The following is a 19201-nucleotide window of genomic DNA, read 5'->3' as shown; positions in this document are numbered from 1 at the left end:
TTGTCCCTGATTTTGTGTTTCCTTATAAATTGCATTGTCTTTGTTTTTCTGGTTACCTACGGTTTCGCCGTCAAGAACGAGAGCGTTTCGAAAAATCAGATCCGATGATAAATCTTTTCTTTTTAAATATTCAGATTTAAGGAGTTTTGCTTTTTCTTTTGATTCTGAAGTGCGATATATGTTTTTGTTTCCATAAAGCTTACGAGCTAGAGATATCAAAGTTTCATTAGAAGCGAAGTTGTAGAAATTCAAAGGGTCTAGAACTATTTCAGTTTCACGGGAAAATAATTATCGCAGACAATCGTAAAACTCTTAACTAAGAACATTGGCGTAGTAAAATTTTGGGTTTTTCTCAAAGGCTATAAGAATATCTGGTAAAAATATATTCAAAAGTATGTCAACGTTCAGTGTTGCTAACCCGGATTCAAATATTTTTCTGCGGCTAGGGTCAATATATGGCAACTGTAACGTGCGTTCCCACGATTTAGGTTTTTCAAACAAATATTCTGGTTTTTCAGGATTTTTTCCTACTATTGAGTCACCAGTTTAAACAAAACTGTTATTTCCAACGTTTGGGGTTTTTACTTAGTACACTGTAACGGCTTCCTTGTCCATTATCTCAAACAATTGCCTCTTACAATTTTGGGAATTCTCGTACGCTTTATCAGAATCGTAGATACTCCTATTGTCGTTGAACATATTGACAATAGAATTTATTGTTTTATTTGAAACGAAAAGTTTGTAATGCTCATAATTTAGTAAAACATTTGTGTTTGCGTGGAAGAGATCAGTTAAGTCAGTGAAAAATAATCTCATAAGTTGCGAAACAGCATTATCTAGGCCAGAAACAGAGTTCGATTTATGATCTGGATTTAGACGTGAGGTACCCACTTTCCCAGTTAGGACATTGTTTATAGTTGGCCCGAACTCATCTAGAAAAAGGGCGACATCAAGTTTTGCTAGCCAATATTCAAATGCATTTTTAAAAAAATCATTGAGCAATGGAATACGATTGCGGCCATAATCTAATGCAGTTGTTGATTTAGATACTGCATTTTCTAGTTTTTCATATTCGAGATCTATTATGATTGTATCTTTGGGGAGGTTTTCCATTTCATCGTCAGCTTGTTTCCTGGCAATATGAATAATTTTCATTTTCTCAATTTACGTTAACGTTTTGATTGTTTTTGTATTTCTAAATTTTTCAGTTCTGTAAATCGCCTTTCATAGTCGTAGCTTCGAAGCGGAGATCCCGTATGGAGTGCTGCAGGCCTGTCTTAAGACCTTTTGGGGCCCTCGGCTAAATTATTTTTAAGACCTTTGCGATCCCCAAGGGTCAGCCTTTGTATGTCCGTCGTCTAAATTCAACTTAACAATAATCAAACCAAAACTTTTATTTTAAAAGTATAACATAGGCCTACTGAAAATAAGATTTTTACTGGTTTTAGAAATTGTTGGTACCGTATAATACGCGATGTGACAATGAGTCAAATTACTTTAGACGTAACTACAGGATAGATAATATTAAATGAGCATAAATAACATTTAACCAACTAAACCCTTATCCCTAGAGTAGAGGCTGTATGGCTGGCCTTTCCAGGGCCCAAACAAATGGCTGGGGGCCCTGAGCTGTAGCCCATTTATCCCATGCCTTAAGACGGCCCTGGAGTGCTGGATACTTTCCATGTCTTTTCCGTTGATTCGATAATGACAATCTCTGGATTTTCATGATCTGATTTGTCCTTTCTAATGCTAGTATTGGACTTTTCCAGGCAATCTACATTTGTAACTGAACACTGCTTTTCACTGGGTTTAATTTTCTTTCTCTCCCTAGCAGTGGCTTTTGAAGATAAATTATCAAAGTTTACTTTTCCCATAAAAACGACAATTTCGTTCGGATCAGTCTTATTGGGAGATTCTTGAGTGTCCCTCTTAGATTTCCTAGCTGGAGATGGTTTTTTATCAATATTTTTAATACACAAATACATGGTCTACTTGCAATTGACGTCCAACTTTTTCGTACTTGTCGTTGTATCATTATCGAAGATAGTAAGTGCTTGTTCCGTCACGTCTTCTGGAACGTCTCGTTCTGCAGTAGCAGGTCCCGTGTGTTGTATTTTATCAGTTTCTCTTAAGTGTCTGTCAACCGCCGTGAAACTTTGCCGATGTGGAAGCTGTCTTTGAGGAATGTGCTCCTGATACAAGCACGGTGCTTCCACCACATTTCTCTGAGAAAATCCATACATAAGAATCATATCAGGATATTCTGCATTCGTGAAGAACGCCATAGCATAGCAGATTTGAGATACGAAATGTGAGTTTAATTATTGAGGTCCCTCAATTTATTGAAAATTCGAGCCGTCCTAAAACTTATAGAACATTAGTTGTAGGCTAAACCTGTAGACTAAAATCATTTTTTTATGTAACTATTAAATGAGACCATTAATTTCAAAAGCCAACTGCATTCAGTGTACTAGAATTTGGGGAAAAAACACGGAAATAAACTGTAAACATGTACGTTGAAAATGCCTCACAAGGTGTTAAATTTGTAGTTACTTACGGCATTCGGAGAATATAAAAACGAAATTCAATTATTTTGTTTAATAAGCGTAGTCACTTAGAAATACCTTGTTTAGGGTGGTCCAAAATATTTTTTTTGCTATTTTGCTTTTTCCACAAGATTCGTTTTATTCGATTAGACCTTTAACGCCCTTCTGCAAAATTTTAGTAAAATCTAACAATATTTAGGGGTCGCTATGATTCGACGATTTTTTGGGTACGAAGAAAAATCGGACATTTTTGTTGGCATTAAGTTTTAATAAAACTTAAGATAAAATAACAACAAATTATTGAAATAATTATCATTATTAATAAATGTTCTTCCCTTCCTAATCTCCCGAATCCATTTTCAAGATGTTAGATTTAGAGGCCACTGGATATTTCTTTCTGTGAAGATCGACGACGCGGATAAGATATTGTTTTTGTTTTTCACTTTTTGTGATGCTAGAATTAAATTTTTGTATTAAAGCGATACCTCGCTCTGCGCAGTCATTCACAACTTTCATTTGGCGGGCTTCTTTTTGCATTTCAACATAAATTTCATCAGTATGCCATTGTGAAGGATCTTTTACTAAAAATGCCTCCGATTTTACTTGACCATCACTGATAAGCAAGTCAAAAAGAGCTTTTGTTCGTTGCGTGAAAAAATTATGTAACAGCAACGGGTCTTGTAATTGAAAGGTTTTACCCTCTAGTCTTTTCAAAGCCTTTTTGTTGGCGGTTTCTGGAGGTTTTGAACCATTATTCTTTTGGTCTCGGGAGTGATTCTCGGATCGAATAAAGAAAGACCAATCAAATGCTCGGATAAGTACCAAAGATGGCGGCGAAATGCTTTCAGAGCGCTGGTGCTGATCGTCTGGTTTGGATAGTTTTTGACCTGTTTTAGGAAGTTTGCATCGTTCTAAGGGGCTTTTTCTGCCAGCGGGGCTTCGTTCCAATATCGCCCGTAAATAAGACTAACAAATAACTATAATACTGAACAGATCGCTTTTCTGCTGCAGTCAGTTTAATTTGGTCCTGAAATAAATACATTTTTAAGCAGTAGATAGCTTTTGCCATCCAGCGAGCTTGATGCAAGGCCCCGGGCGCACAAAACTTGGCTTCATCAGTTGCCTCGGAACCTCCAAGGAAGATACGACACAAGTTCAGCAATTCGAGCTAATCATCTCTGGGCTGTTGATTTTTTATCGCTTAACTGTAATACTTTGTCATTTCTTGGCGGAGTGAAATAAGTTCTGTGGTTTTATACAAATTATCACTGCCAACTTTTAATTTCTGTTGATCTATTTCCGGCCATTTCTTTTGGAAGCGTTTGAACAGACTGATATCCGGTCCACTGCTTGGTCCAAACAACGCTTTGAGCTTTTAGCTGCCACTCATCAAGGATCTTTAAGCACGCGGTAGCTTGTTCTTGCCCAGTACCTTTTTTGATTGCAGGAACTGCCAAGAGTTTTTCTACTCCGCCTCCACTTACAATGACGGCTACTCGATCTACTTTTTCTACGCCACCGACAATATCGGGAAGCAATTTACCATCCCAGTGTAAAACAAGAGGATTTGAAGTAGAAAATGACGCCTTGTCGGATTCCATAATAGACTCACGAATATCGTTTCTTTTACGACGGATTGTGCTTCTCGATAAAGAAATTTCTTCTACCGGTGTTCCCAATGCTTGAGCTACAGATCCAATTAAGAACATCGCCTGCCGATCAGATACGATAACTCGATCTAATGTTGCAACAACATCATCAGTTACTAACTGAGGGATTTTTTCCGGGTTTTTCTTGCTAGTGGGTAACGTTGAAGTAGCAGGAATTTGGAAATCATCGTCTGAAGATAGATATTCAATACTTCTCGGACTCGAGACGATAGCTCATAGCAAAGATTCTTGGCTAGCGTCAAAATGAGGACTTGATTCAGTTTTACTCCTCAGTTTTCTGATATCAGTCTCTGTTTCTCGCTTTCGCTTTCGAGATTCTTTTTGATATAGGCTCATATATACGCCAGCCATACTGCAGCTCATAGTATCTTCTCGCTGCATGGTGAGAAATATTTTATCTTCTTCATTTTTCATTAATTTTAAAGCATCTTTTGCAGCTATGTCAAAAAGTTCCAGAAGATCAGATTTGAAAAGGTCCTCTTTCATACGACAAGACTCCAGATTAGTTTTTCTATTTTTTTTCAAAAGAGTGTATGTTTCTAAAAGTTCGTTCCGCTGCATCAACTCTTTGCGTGGGAATTCTCGCCTTTTCCCAAATTTCCAGAACTGATTTTACCGTGTTTATAACACTTGGTTTTACTGGTTGCTTCTCTTCTAAATGCTGAAAGTGAAATCTTTTTAGCACATCACCATTTGACGGAAGTCTCGCGTGTGAAATAGAGGCTATTGGTTTTCCGATTAACCACACTCCTGCGGACGCCCTTGTAGACACAGAACTACTAGTAGATTCCATATTTCACTGGCTCACGAAAGTCGACGTGTCATGCACTGACTCCCGATTACTCGCAAGCTAAAACAACAGATTACCTACGCGAGCGAGAATGACGAATTAGTGGACTGCGGGGAGGAGGGGAGAGACTAACTTGTAAGAGAAGAGTGCAACACACAACAGCTCACTAGCCACGCGGTAACAGGATAGACCGCGCGCGAATATTTCAAAAATTGAAAGTTGTACTTGGTGATTTCGTTAAATATTTTGCTTGCAAATCATAGCGACCTCTAAACGTGGCCGTAGAAGGCTCTATTTTGGTATATATCCTTTTTGTTAATAACCGAACGAGATAAGAATTGTGGAGCAATAATAAAAGAGCAAAAATATTTTTTCATACAAACTTGGACCACCCTAACCTTGTTATTGCTAAAAAGTATTTTTACACTTAGCTTACTTCTTTAATTTTAAAACGCACTTTTGATAATAGATTTGTTATTATATAAAAAGATAACAAAACTTATGCTTAGTGAAGGGAAACAATTTAGTCCAAGGAATAATAGAAACACCACATTTGCGCGTTTTTCGACTATTTGGAGGTCAATGTTTGAAAGCCAATTACTCGGATACTGTTCAATTTAGGAATACGTTTCTCTGACCTTTTCCACTCCTTGTTTACCCAAACATACGCCTGTAAATTTGTGCCACCTTTCTCTGAAACTCCTTGTATGTACTTTCGAAAAATAATCTCATCATTAAAACGATATTTACAAGATTAGGATCTGTACTTGTAAGCATACGATTTTTGAACTCTAGGGGGCCTTTTTCCTGTAATTTTGCTTTCAGTTTTAAAATACACGGCATGTCTATATTTTCCATTAGTGGGAAATGTGGCGTCCATGGAAAACGGACGTGAAAAACTATAGATAATTTCTGACTTCTGAAATCTAAGAGGCAATTCTTCTTTTAGGATAGAAATCAGTTCCGTGAATTTCTGAAGAAATCCGTGATCAGTTCGAGAATAGAGCTGATCAACCGTTTTCTTGAAAAACAAATTTGGATCATTTCGGTCTCTTGCCATATCCACTAAAGAAGCTAAATCACAAATCCATTTTTCAATTGTCCTTCACTTCCTTTCCTTTCTCTTCCACGAAGGTTTCCATTTTGATTTTAGACAAAATAGTGCGTGTGAACATAATACCAGGCCATCTAAAAACACTCGGTATCTTCATATTTAGTACCACATTCTTTTTACTAAAACCTACATAACATTTTTCAAACCAAGCGTTTTAGCGCAAAGATTTTCCTGGTGTACTATACCACGATATTTCCAAATGCGACTGTTCCTCTGTATGCTGGCCTTGTTTGAATAAGCTGCACCAGTCTTTCCTTTTACCTTTATTGCCGGTGCTCCGTCGGTTGAAATACCCGAATTGTTTTTCATATTTAATGATAACTTAACTGAAAAGTTGGCATCTATAGCCCCCCTTAAAGGAACCACGAAAGCTTTAGATAATAAAATCGTCCTAGCTACTTGGGCAGCATCACTAACTTCGGTACTTTCCTCCAATGAAAGTGAATATAGAATGAATTTGGACGCTCTTAATTTCAATGAATTTTTTAGATAATCGGCCATGTCTTTTACGCGGGAAAGACTTAATTGGAAATGTTGGCTTTTTTTCAGACGTGAATTTTGAATTAGAATATCAATACACTGTTTTACCATTTCCCCATCAGAAAATGCCTTTGTTCTCTTCACTGGTATAACTAATATTTGGAATCTAGCTGTAACGGCAGATTCAGCCACTTTGTTTGAATTTGTAAAAAAGGCTTTACGTGTTTTTCCCGATTTTATTTCATATTTTTCTGAATGCTTTGTATCATAATGTCTTTTAACATTGAATTATTTTAGAGCCAATTCGATTGTTTTCATACTAGGTAAGGAGGCCATCCTTGAATGGTAGAAAAAAAATTTGTCCATTTTCTTAGAAAATTCAATCTTTATACTTGTATTTTCTATTATGTGAACTTGAATCCATATACGAAAAATGCTCTCATTTTGCTCAGTTAAGAGAAATTGTTGTTCCATATCAAATTACCTCCAAATTAAATTTGAAACTTGGTGGGCTAACTTAAAGCTTGCCCATCGAAATAAATGTTTTTCATAATATGTAGACGCCCAAATTTTGCTCCAGTTTGCTTATTTACAAAATTTGGCTCTTTATCATTTACATCAAAAATTTCGTTTCAATCTAAGCTGGTCAACTTAACGGTGGAAAATATATTTAAAATTATCTAATGCGTAATATGGCATAATATAGCTCTAACAATGGCACGAAATAAAGTTTTAATCAGAGGTTCTGGCCAACTTTGCGACATGCCACTAGCGACAGAAAGGTTTTGCTTAGATCCCTTCGAAATAAAGCAAGTGTAATAAATAGAAAGAACATCAAGTTTGAGATAGACTGGCTTTAAGTTAGTACACTTGTTAGTTAAAAATTTATATCGAACTTATATCGAAAGTATTTTTTTATGTTAATGATATTAAGCAAAATGGAGCAATATTTGGACGTTGACAATATATTAATCTTTTTATTTCGGTGAGCCAGCTTAGTTTCAAATTCAATTTTGAGGTTATTGGATGTGGAGCAAAATAAAGCATTTTTCCTTTATTCTTAAAATACAGATATCATTTAAATGCCGGCCAACTTAATAGAGCTCGGGAAAATCATATGATTCAGGTGAATTACTTAAAAATACACAATTTTGAATTAAAGTAGGATTGAGAGTAAAAGCAAAACAATTTTAAACTATAATGAACAACTTTGAAATGAAAATAGCTTTTTTTTGCCCCACTAATCGCTTGGTTATGTCATAGGCCAACCAAAATAGGGTGGTGGGACATCACACATGACGCAGGCTACCAGATTTACGGTAGTGGGAAACTTATAACGTTAATTTCTTAGCTCGAAGAGGGCCTTAAAAATTACCTGGGGGTGGGGCACCGTTTGCCAATCACTGATTTTAACCATTTTATTTATTCGCTTATATTCTTAGTTAATTTATTAGGGGGTTAAATAGTATTCAAGGTAACATAAAACCGTGAGCATAGTCAATTTTTTTCAACTTCCAGAAATATGAAAAGCATTGTTATAGACACTACCGCATTTTATTTAAATTTTCAGGATTAAAAATTAAAAGGATTAATACAAAGCAAAGTGTAATTTTGTTAACTTTGGTCCTAATCATCAGTTGTCTAGCTACGCTATATGGTTGTTTCCTAACATCATCTATAAGTCGAGCTCTCAAAACGGCACCGTTAAACACCATTCAAGATTTAGTAAACGCAATTCAATTCGATGGATACTTGGCTTGTATATTGCACGGAAGTTCTTACTTTGAAATGATAAAAGTAAGTTTTTAAAATAGTCAAAATTAATCAAAATTAATTTTTTTTTGTTACTGCATGTCGAACGTAGAAGTGCCAAACGGATTTTTTTTTAAATTTATTTTGGTATTTCAAGATCAACGTGACAAAAATTTTTTATCGACTTTTGATATAATCTAACCATCCAAGGAAGGTTGCCCCAGCGAACTCGTTTATAAAATTCCCGTCCGGTCATTATTAACGTCTTTTTATCTATGGAATATTTACAGGTGGTTAACTGGCAATAACTAACTATAAAAAAAGGTATTATAAGATAGCTTTAGCAAACCATGTTTTTTGACGAAAGACCGAATTTTTTTAAATATCGTAGATAGGTGCTAAGTTATAAGTAATTTACACGGTAAACAGCAACGGTATATAAATTTATGTCAATGTGTTCAAACTACACTTCAGTAGAAGAGATTCCTCAAAACGCTTGCTATTTTCAATCTGTGTTAACAGTCCGTTTCTTTATAACGGTTATTTGATATGGAAGATTCATTTTTAACACCCTGATTAAGGCTTGGTTAAATCATAGTTAAATATATATTCTCCATGAGAGCCATAATTACCAAATCACTTCCTCTTGAGGTAAACGTCAATTTTATATAAAGAAGAAAATTGCATGTAGCGCGTAATCAAAGCTGACCATGTCTTAACGTAACTCTCGATTACTAGTGCGTACCGTTATCAAAAGATATAACACACGTGGAATTACGTTTTTTTTGGGTACAACTGACGTCAGAGGATTTTTAAGGAATTTCTAGACCGAGAAATACAGAAGGTAAAACAATCGGGATATGGTTCCCAATACCGGTTCATCCCCTTCGCAAACAACAAGTGCAGGGTAACGTTAAAGATACGATAATTATAGTTCGTATATGGAAAAGCAGTCCAGGATATTAAAATTTTTGGTTAGATAATGCTTAAAACGGTTCTTCTACAATGCTTTTCTCCTAAGAGTTTTCCTAAATAGTCTTACCAGTTTAATATTCCATCAGTTATTGGTCTTGGGTCTTGTACACTATCCCTATTACATCTGAGTAGCCTAAAGTACTACAACAACGCGTCCCTAGTAGCTGATGCCTGGTTTTCACTACTAAGGCTAAACGCCCAAAGTTCCTTTTCAGGATTCAAATAGCAAAAGAAGCAAAATGTTAACGAGTATTTTGCTTTTGTTATAATCTGATACTTAATAACTTTTGATTTGGGAACTGTTTTATAAAGATCGATCGTTTGATAGACGCTACTAAAGAATTTATTTGAGGATTCAATTGTATAAATAAAAATACTATTAGTTTTGGCTTTTTCTTTATCGAAATATATGCAATTGGTCGATTACCGTGACACCGGCTAATGGTCGCGTGCCGTTCAGTATCTTAAAACTAGAGGTGCATATTAGGGCGCACCCATAATATTTAATTTCTTTAAATTTCAACTCTTGGGCTCTATTCTACTCCTATCATACTCTAATGTAAATTTAAATAATCGGGCTGAAGTGAAAAATAAACTTAATTTTGGTCTCTACATGCTTTCTCTTTGAACTCTACAAAACCTTTGCCCGTTTTTTTGTAGCTCTTCTTATTTCTGTGATGTGCTCCATTTTGTCGTTAAATATTAGGGGCGTAGCGACCGGTGTCACGATTGTCCGCGCTCGCGATTTTATAGCCCGGTATGGACTGGCTGTTTGCTGTTTAAAAGAGACCAATCTCTCTCTTTCTTCTTCGAAATCATACCTTTGGACCACCTGGCCCTATGTTTTCTTACACCCATATGCGGATTCTCCACGTGGCGCAAGAGTGTCTCTGGGGCTCTCTTCAGCTCTTGCGCAATTCGTGGATTTCCAGGACTCGTTTCCGGGTCACTGCGTATATATTCGTTTATCCCGCGTTACCCCGGACGTGCCTTTTTTCGATCATTTCTTCGCGATTTACGTCCCTTCCTCCGACAACCCACTAGCTATTCAGACACTGGCTTACGTTCAGTCGCGCCTGGCTGCAGTTGGGGACGCCGATAATTTTTATTTTGTCGGCGATTTTAACTGCACGCTTGACCCGATGATCGACCGAGCCGGATGCGTAGAGTCGGGTACTGGCGTGGCTCGAAATTTACCCACATTAGTCGAGAATTTCGATCTTGTCGACGCTTTTCGCCGCATTCATCCCAATCGTTGCTCTTTTACCTGGCGCACTAGGGTTACCAATGTTATCCGGTCCGCCGGCCTCGATTGTATCTACTATTCTTCTTCAGCGTCTCCTACCTCGGTTTCCCACCTACCGACGTTTTTCTTTGATCACGACGCTGTCTTCCGCGCCTTCACGGAGGAGACGACCATACCTCGCAAGGCCCTTTTTTGGCGTCTCTCACCTGAGTTGCTTTTAACTACACCGTTTGCCACGAAGGTACGCGCTGAGAAAGTATCTCTCATTCGCGCACGTCCTGAGCGGGTGGACTGGAGCTATTGGTGGTTTAGGATTTTCAAGCCCTCTACGAAATCTTTTCCAATCAGCCTCACCAACGAATCACGAGTTAACGAGGAGATTCATCGCAAGTTCCTCGAGATTACATTAAGCTCCCATTCACCCGATTCCTTGGAGTACATCCAGTGTCGCGATGAGCTTAATGCTTTCCTCCTCGGTCAGGCAAGGGACAATCTTGTCCGCTCTCGTACCGAATTCTCCCGCGCAGTCGATACTCCGTCTAAGCAATTCTATGGACTTGTAAAAAAAGCCCGCCCTTCGTCGGTGGTCCACGGGTTGTACGATCATTAATTTCTACTCCTCCCTCTGTTCCTTCTCCCCTACTGCCTGGTCATCGGAGGCGGACTTATTCGACCAACTTCCGACTCTTAACGATGATGATGCCAAAAGGCTCACTCAGAATATTACCGAAAACGATGTCAGAGAGTCACTTTCGTCTCTGCCGCGCGGAAAGGCGTCGGGCATAGATGGTTTACCAGTCGATTTTTACCTTTTATATTAGGATCTCTTAATACCGATCCCGTTAAGAGTGTTTGGTGACCTTCAAGTCAACCCTCACTTCGCACCCATTTTCGCCGAGTCGGTCGTCTCTCTTATTCCCAAGAAAGGCGATTTAAACGCGCTCAGCAATTGGCAACCTATTTCATTGATCTGATCCCATTTCGCCGAGGCATTCGCCAGGGGTGTCCACTATCAGGGTTACTCTTTTCCCTCGCTCTGGAACCTCTAATGTCCCTTCTCCGACATCGAATCTTAACTCGAATCGGCCCGAGTCATTATTCGATCTTTACGGGTCCTTATGCTGACGACTCTAATTCTTTCCTTCGGGAAGACCACGAATTCGACACGCTCAAACTCTGTTTGAACCACTATTGCGAGGCCTCCGGCGAGGTAGTTAACTATCGCAAGTCTTTCACTCTATGGTGAGGCTCCTGGAAAGGGCGCGGAGACACCCCTCTCGGTATCCCCTCTCGCTCCGACAGAAGCCTCTTTCTCGGAACCTATATCGGCAATTCTACAGCATATGAATCTCAAAACTGGCCGGAACTACTCACGGGTCTAAAGCATATTCTTGGACGCTGGATTAAGCATCGACATTTGTGTTCTCTCGAAGGACGTACTCTCATACTTCTCTAGCGTCTTATGGCACCGCTTCAAGATTCTTAACCCACCCACCGTATTCGTGGGTGCTGCTCGGAAAATACTGGTACGACATCCACTGGAAGCCTGCCTCCTCGAGCGTTGGCGGTCTCAGTCTTACAAATATCTCCTATAAGGCTAATATGGACATGACCCCAAATGTTCTTATCGATGAAACCGCTGAAGACACCAAAGTTTTTAAAACTCCAGTTACATTACCAACGTAAATTTTAGCACTCTCGTCTGCGTGATTTGCAGTGTGAGGTCCACGCTCTATATGATCCTGGTGGTCCGGATGCTTAGGAACTTCGTTCCCAATTGAACGTCTGCTTAAATAATCGTGCGAGCGACGCGCTCCTAAGAGTAGCGAATGTTGATCCCCCCCCGCTAAATTTTTCCGTTGGACCTCTCGCGATTCCTCTGCAAAATGTCTTGGATCCTAACGGAGATATAGTCTCCGATCCTCCACGTGTTTGTGAAACTGTTCTGAATTTCTACTCACTCCTGTACTCTTATCCAAAGATGGTTCTCTTAACACGACTCTACGACTTTCGGGTATTAGCATCTCACGAGTTGCTTACCCGCCTATCATTCGCGTCTGAGTTCCCTAAACCGATTCACCCGCCTGACCTTGCGGAGTCTAAAACTTCGAAATTTTGGAGCGTGTACTCTGTCAGCCCCCAATCTGCTCGACGTGAAAATGCCACCCAATGGCGTTTGCTTCCCGTTCCCACTCGATAACATCATTTTGATCCTAACACATATCCGGATCGTGACTGTCCCTTCTGTCCTGCAGTTGGTGACGTCCTGCATATTTTTACAATTGCCCTATCATCACAACAACTCTGAGTGACGTGAATAATTTTTTAACAAAATTGCTAGGACATTCCCATACCCCCCACCACTATTGGTTTTTTATCCCAAACTTCCGTCCTCGTCGCGCTTGCAACCTGGACTTTGTACTCCTCAAAGATACCATCTACAGAAATGGTCTGCGAGACGGTTACGCTCAGTCTCGGAGTCGTTCCCAAATGGAACAATCAAAATTCATTTTAATCGATTCCGCAGCAGGTTCGTCTCGCGCATTAAATAAGCCGTCACGTGGGATCGTAAACACAACCAAATGGAAAAATTCAAAGAAACCTGGCATGATAATTTGGCTGAACTTGAGAAATATATTTAAATCTTTAGGTTTTCAATGTTTTTTATATCTTTCTTTTTCTCATTTAAATTATTCGACATTTGTATATCATTGTTTTATTATCGCTTACCATCACCGCCTTGCACGGTATATTGATAAACTCTTCAATTTATCATTATTCGAATAAAGAATTCATTGACACGATAAAGGCTGCCGCTAACCCGACTCAAATCTACGCTTTCGCTAGAGTAGAAGTTACTTTCCAAATATTTTTAATCAATTCGACATTTGCAACGTATTTGAAGACCAATGGTCTTCCGATCCCTTACAAAATGCTCGTCCAATGCCACGCTATCGGCACCCCTCCAACGCACGTGGTGGTGGTGTTTGACGTGCCGCCGCCCTTAAAAACGCTGATTTGTGTTATCTGATGTCGACCTACGGCTCCGTCGTTGGCCCGATTACGACTCTTAAAGCCTCGTACGTTGACGCAGAATTTCCTGCTTTGCAGAGTTTCCGTCGACAAGTGATGATGAAGTTTCCCACGTCTAAAGTTCGTGAGATGCTCCCCGAGATAATTTTTGTCGACTTGGACGACGTTCCGTACACCTTCTTCATTAACACGGATATCAAGTGCCACAATTGTGACGATTCGAGACTGGCCACACCCGTTATCATGGTCCGAAATCTCACGCTGAAAGGGACCCAGTCGGTGAAAACAGTTCTACCACACCGAAAATGGTTGAAAATGGCGCTGAAATTGAAATGGATGTCACCATGGCATCTCAAAATGACGATGATCTTCCCGTTTTGGACATCTTACTTATTGCACCTACCGTGGAATTTCCGGATGTTCGTATGGACGTCATTAAGACACCCGTTTTTTCCCCCATTCGTCAACACCCTCCGTTGTTTACAGTGTTAAACAAAAACAAGAAGCAGCCTCCTACCGTACACAAGTCTGAACCTCCGATGAAATTGTCTCCGGTTGAGACTACGCCCAAAGCTAAATCTCAATCATCAGCCTCATCCTATTCGAGCGTTACTTATAACAACGACCTGTCATACTTCATTGACTCTGAATTTGATGCCAGTTTTCCTTCATCTGTTGCGCTCAGTAAATCCTCTCTCGTCAGCCTTTTCGACGCGATGCACAGGTCAAAGATTCCCATTCTTGAACACGTCTGTCAGCAACCCGATTCGCCAGCTGCCCTTCTCAAACAACTGGAAGGAATCTGAAAAAACGACACCTCTCACAGGAAGAGCCCGCTTTCGCGAATGTCTAAGCAGGCGATCTACCAATGGGAACACAAAATTCTTAAGGAACTACAATCTGACTCTGCCTAGTAAATTCGCTTCTCCACCAGTTATGAACTTTATTTTTATTTTTATTTTTATGTTTTCAATTTATTTCTTAAATGTTAGAGGTATTGATACCCCCGAGACCAATACACGCACTCGTTTATTTATTCAAAATTCTAATCCTGATATTGTTTGTTTCCAATAAACTAATGTTAAAACGGTTTTTGGGCGTCATACCTCTGGAAACACTGGTCGTATTCTTTCGAACACGCTTTTGCTTCTAAAATGGGTTCCGGTGTTTCCATCGGTGTGAAGCTTAAATTCCTCCATTTAATTCGTGAAGTCAAAATTCATTTAAGATTTTTTATATTCGTTTTGAACTCACCCCACAAAATTTCACACATGTAATCTATGTTTATATTCCGTCTAACGACGATCAAGTTGCGTTAGACGTTCTAAATCATTTAAAAATTCCGATTGAAAATTTACCTGCTGGTGAATCAGTCAATTTAAATGGCGATTTTAATTGCACCCTCAACGAATCCCTAGACCGTCTTGACTGTATCGATCGCCGTACGAACGTTTCGCAAGCCCTCCGTTCCCTCGGAAACGGCCAGCATTTGCAAGATGCTTTTAGAATTTTCCAACCTTATACGTGTTTTTATACTTGGTCTTCCGTCCCTCAGCGTGGTCGTGACTTTCGGGCACGCTTAGACCGTTTTTACGTCAACAGCACCACCCCCATCAGAGCGTGTGTTCACGAAGTGTGCCCCTTCTCTGACCACTGCCCAGTTATTTTACGTAGCGCCAATCCGCTTTCGAAAGTTCGGTCTAAACAGGCCTATTGGAAGTTGAACATTAAGGCGCTTGAAGATCCAGATTTTGTAAGTGATGTTAAAAATTTTATTCGTTAATTCATGAATAATCAATGCTCAAAATCCACTGGCCGTTCTTGGGTGTTCGACGATTTCAAACCAAATGCCTGAACAGTGTGTCGGGAATTCTCTAAGCACTTATCCAACTTGGAACGCTCTCGTTTATGGGAATTGCAGCGCGAAGTACACAATTTGGATGACCCCGAAAGTGCCCAAGCGAGGGACCTTCGTTGAATGATATTTTGAACAACCGCGTGAAGGACGCTCTTTTGAAGAGTCGAATGGCCCGCGTTGTGAACGTCGATCAGCCCTCAGCGGAATTTTTCCGATGGACTTCTCGAGTTTCTGCTGTTAAATCTATGGATAATGTTTTTGACTTAAGTGGAGAATTGGTCTCAGATCCTCGAGAGGTACGTGAAACGGTGATTTACACAATCCTACCTTCGGGTTTACCGCATTTTTTTCAAAATGTTTCCAACTTTCTCCATCATCTGCCGATTCACTTAAAAATTATTTCTCTTTTGATGAATTTTCTCGTGCCCTTTAATCCACGTCTCGGGGTCGTTCCCCTGGTTTGGAAGGGCTCGCTACGGAATTTAACTTTACCTTTTGGGACGTGCTAAGCCATGCCCTGTTTCAAGTAAATCGTGAACTACTAAAATATCTTAAAAATTGTCCATACTCAAAGGCTTTCTCAAAGTCGGTGATGTGTCTTTTGCCTAAGAAGGGAGTCCCTTGCAATCTTCGCAATTGGCGTCCTCTTTCTTTGACAAATGTCGACTACAACTTTTTTGCCAAAGAACTTGCCTTCGACTTAATTCTGTTCTTGGTGATATAATTTCGCATTCGCAATCCTATACGGTCCCATTTCACACAATTTTTGTCAATTTAAATGTTCTTCGAGTACTCGCTGACGTTAATGATGAGCCCCTCGCTTTCGTAAACATTGACTTCGAGAAAGCCTTCGACTCCATTCATCATGATTACCTCTTCAATGTTCTTCACGCTTTGGGTTTCCCCCCTGAATTATATAGCTCTATTTCCACACTCTATTCCAATTCGTCTCTGCACCTTAAAATTAATAAATCGCTGACCCCATCCGTTAATTTCAACCGCGAAATTCGCCAAGGTTGTCCTCTGTCTGGCGCTTTGTTTTCCATTGCGATCGAGCCACTCCTTCGTCTTCTTAACTCTAAGCTCGCTCATCCTCTAAACTGTTAAAGTATTGGTTTAATTTCAGATTTGATTATAGTTTGAATATGTATATGCGCATTTATGAAAATTGTATTTGTTATTTTATTTTATTTAATTTATTTGTAAAACTAACTTTGTTTGGCTATAATAAAGCCTTTTTATACTCACCCACTCTCGCTCGCTCAGCCAATTCAAAAAACGTACTTTAGACCGCGGTTTTGCTGACCTTGACGAGGAGAGGGACATGTTATTCAAAGATACGGGGTTTTTCCCTTAAATTACGGTTAACAATTATTTTTCTTATGTTCATATAAAGGTTTTAATGCAATCAAAGTAAACCAACTACAATAAAATACAACATAAGATAGGTTCAACGGGACGTTCAAATATTTTTACGTTTGCTTTCGTCTTAATTAATCGATGGGGGTATTTTTGTTGTCCGTTTTTCCTCACAACTCCATCGGATTTAATTGTTTTTCACTTCACTCCAAGTCTTTAAAAAATCAAAACGTTGTAAAATTTTAAATTTTCAGAAATCAACATCGGATGGCATTCTACATATTCTGGATTCCAATTCCCAATGCAAGCCTTTGGTAACGTACGACGAAGGGCTGAAAGCGGTTACGACGAGCAAAACGGCTTTCATTGCTGGAAGAAGCTATTTCAAATCGGCAATTGTCAAGCACTACTCTTCACTGTCTATTTTCAATATCGCCGAAGACCATTTCTTCACGGATCTCTCGGCAATGGTTTATTCCAAGTCCTTTCCCTACAAGACATTATTTAACGATAAGTAAGTAAGGAGCCCTAGATAGGAAATAGAAAAAAACCGGAGGTGGCTCAAATCCACTTTCAGATTTTACTGAAAGGGAGTAGGCCGTTTGCCGTTTAATATAGAGGAAACTTTGTTTTACGGTATAAAAGCAGGAGTTGATAGCTCACAAGTCAGGCACCAGGTTGGTTGTTCGTGCAAAGCTAGTGATTCTAAAAGAAACCACGATAGTCTTATTAATTTTAAATTTTCATGAATGGCTGGAAAATACTCCACAGTAACAGTGAAAACAAACGGTGGTGGTGACGCTTTAGATTTTTCACTGAAGAGACGTGGTAAAATGGGATAAGAAGTAGAATCACAGTTTCATTGTTTAAACATAATCTTGTTTAGCTTCGAAAATTGATGAGCTTGCAGGAGGAAAGAAGTTTAGAAGTATATGTGAGAACTAGTGGCAGATATTGGTACACTTCAATAAGGTCACGTGAGAACTATTAGATGCTTTACCTTAGTTGTACTTGCATAAACAGATGCGAGAGCAACGGGTAGTGAAAACCCATTTCCTGCACCTAGGCCTAAAACGAAACCTAGAGCTCAGTTTCGTGTTTCACCACGAATAGCAACTGATGAAGGTGTACCCAGTCCTAAAGATCAATATTATAGTGTTATTGTTTCCATAGGTTTAAAGCTTGGTTCACACGTTAGCTATTTTTCCATTTTCTCTGTGTTCCGGTTTACAACAACACTACAAAAAGCAGAGCGGGAAATGAGAAAACCAGAAATTTATCTCGGTGAACCAAGTTTTAGAATTTAAATAGAAAGAAAGACTGAAAAAAACTGGGTATTACATTTTAGTGGAAAAAAGATTTAAGTTAAAATATAATAAATAAAAATTGCGTTATTTTGGGTCAAATATTCAGGGAAAAATCTAGAAAACTCAAAAGCATATGTGGCTACCCTTGAAGGTCAACTGATTATCAGTTGATAAAGATTTTTGACAATATTGATAAATTTACGCATACCTTTACTGTTTACATATAAAAGCTTCACGTGACAATTCAAAAAGGAGTCACAATAGGCAAACTACCAAATACCAGAACCTCAGGTCCGGACTGGCCATAAGGGCGATCGGAGGCGCGGCCGGTGCGCCCCAAGGTAAAAAAGGGCTCGACGTCCCTTAAGTGACAAACATACATGTAGTTCCCCCGATCGCGGATCGCCCTATGGTCAAAAAGGTTCGGGCAATGAAAATATTTCACTAAAACTCGAAAATAATAAACCATAAATATCAATACATCCGTTTTAGTTTCCCTCAAACGTGACAAATTTTAAATTATGTAGTAGGGTGCACGACCACACATAAGACGAAATAATAATTTGTTTAGGTAAAACTAATATACCGTGTTACCGTTATATAATAATTTAATAATAAACACCTTTAGGGGGGGTGTCAAAGATATTGGCGCCCTTAGCTTTTCCCGCCCGGTGCGCCTTTTGATACCCAGTCCGAGCCTGCAGAACCTACGCCTACTTTTACAGTCAGTTGTGAATAATCAAGAAAGTTTAAATGAAATTTTGGGCTCAATACTTTCCGGAATGGTAGTAAAACGGTCACAAGATATTCAACTTGCCATTGCATTTTCCAATCAATTCGAGAATGCAAAAATAATTCTTATTGGTGTTCACAACACTCGAGTACCTGTTGAAAATTTAATTGATCCTGCAAATCCTTACCCTGGTACCACATCAATACCCGCTATAGAGTAAGAATTTTCACTTTCTAACCATAAAACATCAAAATAAAATCATAAGTATGTCTAGCATTCCAAAATAAAATTAATGCGAATTACTAATTACCTATTTATAGCTTTCACATAAAATG

This window comes from Leiobunum rupestre, chromosome 8, assembly GCF_980474605.1.
Source record: "Leiobunum rupestre chromosome 8, qqLeiRupe1.1.hap1, whole genome shotgun sequence".
Taxonomy (NCBI): Eukaryota; Metazoa; Arthropoda; class Arachnida; order Opiliones; family Sclerosomatidae; genus Leiobunum; species Leiobunum rupestre.
This window is presented reverse-complemented; position numbering follows the sequence as displayed.